Below are 4,582 nucleotides of genomic sequence, written 5' to 3'. Positions count from 1 at the left end.
AACCCAATATATCTTTATTTGTCACATTTATTTGTAAAACATCAAAAATCCCGTTTTAATCTCGTTTTCATTTCATAAAATAGATAAAGAGTATTTAAAAATAAACTCTAGATAATTTACAATAATAATAAGTTTACTCACCGTTTGTATAAACTAATTGCTTTTTAGGTACCCCGATAACTACTCGTCGGGTACGATTTCCTTGCCTTTACCAGAAGGCTCTCCTCCTAGACACATTTCAAAAATTTACTCAATTCATCACATTAATGCTAAATCACTATATATTTGACTTAAATCCTATACTAATGCATGGTATGAAATGCAATAGCCAAAAATGGCTTAAACGCGGTATTAACCTATTTTTGGCATTTTACCCGATAAATTACTAATGCCCTCCATTTTAGCTCTAAATCGTCCCATTCTCTCTCCAACATTTGTAACCATTAAATATCAGCCAATAACCTTCTAAAATCACCAAAATCAGTTCACTTTCCTCCTTGGAAAATTAAGCCAAAAATGGGACATTAACTCGGTAAATTTTCTACTTTGTTTTTCTATCACATTTAACAATTTTTCATCATTTTCTCTTCATTTCTCTTAGAATAAAAATCAGATCATCATCATTGTACCTCATTGCTGATTCAGCCAAGGGTGGGTATTGTGAAAATTTAATGCTTTCTTGCCCAATTTAATTTCTAAACACATTTAACTAACTAAAACTACCAATTTAACTAAAAATCAAAACCTAAAAATTTCAAAATCTCTCCCCTAGAATTTCATCCAGCCCTTGATGTCACTTTTAAATCTCTCTCCTCAAGCATGCTAAATGGAAATAAAGGCATAAGAAAGGTAGAAATCAAGCTAAAGTCGAAAAATCTTACCGTTAGATGCGTAAACGGGCGAAAAATGCGAATTCCCCTTTGAATTTTCTTGTTTCTCTTTAGTTTTTCTTTTTTTCTTCCTTTCCTCTCTATTTTCTCTCTTGTTCTCCCCTATGGCCGGCCAGCACTTAAAATGGGGTTTCAATGGGCTGACTTTTCATTAAAATAATATTATATCATTAAAAAAAATGCCACGTGTCACTTTCCCATTGGCCCATTTTTAAAATTTCTTCCATTTGTTTCCAAATTTTCACCATACACTTGTCACACATATCCATAGCTTAGATAAAATTCTCAGACTTATCCAAAGTCCCGGTGGAGTAATTTTTGAAATTTACACTTTTACCCCCGTAAAAGTGAAAAATTACATTTTTGCCTAAAAAATTGAAAAATTGCCCATAGATGTATTTTTCATCCCTTATACTCATACCATTCTCCAATTTATCAAATTTGATCTAAATTCTCTCAAAATCTCAAATTTTGTCCACGGGTGGTAAAATTACCATTTTGCCCCTACACTCCAAAAATCACCAGAATTAAACTTTTTCACTTTCTATAATTAAATTATACTCCAAATAGTTAATCTTGGTCAAAAATTTCACTCCATTATCAAATTATTATCTTAGGTGGTAAAATGACGATTTTACCCCTGAACATCAAAATTTTTAATTTTACCCTTAATGAACCCTCGAACTCCAAACAATCATTTTTATTCATTCCTGGACTATAAAATATTAAATTTCATCTTACAATTTCTATTTGAACTAGTTCAAGGTTAAATCAACTCAAGTGTATCGTTAAGTATGATACCGGGTTTCGTCTTTTCTTAGGTGCTTGCCTAGCATAATAACATGCTACTCAGTGCATGTATGTCATGACATGTGTTTATAGGGTTAGGTTTTACAAGGACGCCACCGAGAAGATACATATGATTTGGCAAAAGATGTTGTCAGTACAAAGTAGACAGAAGTCATATGATGATAATAGAAGGAGATACTTGGAATTTCATATGGGAGATCATGTATTCTTGAAGGTTTCACAAACTAAAAGGGTAATGAGGTTCGACAAGACAGGGAAATTAAGTCCTCAATATATAAGCCTTTCGAGATCTTAGAAAGGGTTGGAGCGGTGGCTTATCATTTGGCGCTACCACTAGACCTCTCGAACATTCACCCCGTATTCCATGTATCAATGATTAGAAAATATAACCCCGATCCATCTCATGTAATACGGTATGAAACCATCCAGTTGCAAGATGATTTAACCTATGAGAAGCAACCAATTGCTATCCTTGATAGGCAAGTTAAAAAGCTTCGTTCAAAGGATGTAGCCTTAGTGAAAGTATTGTGGCGAAACCACACTAGTGAAGAGGTAACGTGGGAAGCCGAGGAGGAGATGCGAGCCAAATATCCACACCTCTTTGATGCTTAGAGGTACGCTACCTTATAGTTGAATTTAAATTCAGAGATCGAATTTCTTTAAGTGGGGGAGAATGTGAGACCTCAACCTCTATAGGCTTGTAACTAGGCATAGAAGCCATAACACGGGCTAGGGGTAGTTTCATCATTTCATCTAATAAGCTCCCAAAAGAAATTTTTATTATATTTTAAGGTTTAAATAGGCATAAGACCTCATAAATGATGTGTAATGATGAAAACACAAAGAAAACTAGAAGTTTCAATAGCTTTCACAATAGGGGTAAAATGGTCATTTTTCACCTCGGGTTAAAATTTTTAAGTTTTCGTGAACCTGAACATTTCTAGGCCATTATGGACCTTGTCCTAGTGTCAAAAGAGCAAAAAGATTGCATAAAAGATTGGAGAAGAATAAGCTAATTTGTGGAGGGGCATTTTGGTAATTTAAGTGGAGTGGATAAGCATAAGCTATAAATATCCCTTTCTTCTAGCAGCTTCTACAATCTCCAGCGGCTTTTCTTCTTCTTCTTCTTCTTCTCTTTCACGTTGCTTCTTAACCTCCATGAAAGCTTGATAAGAAAGCTCCACAACCTTCCTCAAATAGCTCCAAATTTCATGCTTTTGGTGCACCCTTTCCATAAACCCTTGTGCTCTTCCATTCTCTCACTTTAAAACCTATGAAAAGTCTTGTTTCCATATTCTCTCTTACTAGTTAGGTGTTTTAGAGAGAGAAAGAGGAAGCTTTACAGTAGTTTGAAGAATCGTTGGAAAGAATTTCAAAGTTTTAAAGTTATTAAGGTTCCAACGAAGCCACACCGTGCTAATTGGACCATTAAGGAAGTTAAAGTCGGTTAAAGGCTCATTAAACACCGGTGAGTGGACTTGCATTTCAAAAACTGTTTGGGAATGTAAACTTATTTGCACTATATACTTGAATGATTTTATTTAGCTTTCTTTAAAAATGAGTACTTTGGGAACAAGCCTTTGATAAATTTATTTTATGTTGTGACATGTGGCTGTTATGGATGGTTGAACTACTACACTATGTTGATATATATATATACGAATAATGTTGTGTAATGATATTGACCCAGCTATGTGCAAGTAGGAATGCACATAAGTCGTTGCTGACCCGACTATGTGCAAGTGGGAGTGCATAAAAGCCGTTGCTGACCCGACTATGTGTGAGTGGGAGTGTGCATAAGCCGTTGCATATGAGATGATGATGATGGGAGGGTGTACATGATGATTGATATATATATATATATATATATACATATATGGTATATGGTTGTAATGCAAAAATGTGAGCATTTGTATTGTTGAAATTTGGCAGTTTGTGTGTTACATGTTGCTTTTGTTATTTTAATAGAATGGCTTTGATTTAAGGGAAAAGGAGACCTTTTTCTTGATGTTCTGATTCTCGTTGTAACAAGATTCATTCTTGCTGTAGCGAAAAACTCTCAGGTTTTTGGAGGGTGGCTGGTCAAAAACTCGCTATAGCGAGAACACATTGTCGCTGCAGCGAGAAAATACTGTAGCTTCTTGCTACAGCGAGAAAGTTTCTATCTTGGGGCAGAAGTTTCATTGCTGTGAGATTCATTATCGTTGCAGCGAAAAACTTTCTGTTTTGTGTCACATTTTGATTAATTGTTGCCCTATTTTCCACTTCTTTGCTACCATATTTGAGCATGGATTTCCAACATTAAGGAATAAATGAATTAAGCTTAATATGAGGAGGTCTGGTGAGAAACCCTTGGCCAATCAAGAAACCCTCTGTTAATTGATAATTTAAATCAAGTGTCACTACAGCGGAAAGGCATTCTCGCTTTAACCTGATTCGTATGAATGCTATTAAAGTTTTCACTCTCCAAATCTTTTGTTGAACATGGACCCTTTCATAAAGTGATTTACTCATGTGGAGTTTACATGAGGGGTTTAATAAGAACAAAAACAAATTGCATTGTTTTGAAAAAGAATGCATCATGATTTCGTTAAACATTCCTTATGGTATGCATGTTCCCTTTCTTGTTCACTCACTGGGTTTATACTCGCCGTTTTGAACTTCATGTTTTCAGATCATGAGGCAGCCGGTAACTAGGACGAGGTGTCCTTGTAGACTTGTATCCTTCTTTTGGTATGTGTCTCGGCGTTCAGTAGCTGTACATTCGTCCGAGTCTCTTTGCTGGAAGTCGAGTATTCTTTTGTGGTGTATAGACAAACCTAATGTAAATTATTAAGATACATGTTCTAGACAATGTATATACACTTCTTTGGTATGCCAGT

This window comes from Theobroma cacao, chromosome 3 (assembly GCF_000208745.1).
Source record: "Theobroma cacao cultivar B97-61/B2 chromosome 3, Criollo_cocoa_genome_V2, whole genome shotgun sequence".
NCBI classification, from domain to species: Eukaryota; Viridiplantae; Streptophyta; class Magnoliopsida; order Malvales; family Malvaceae; genus Theobroma; species Theobroma cacao.
This window is presented reverse-complemented; position numbering follows the sequence as displayed.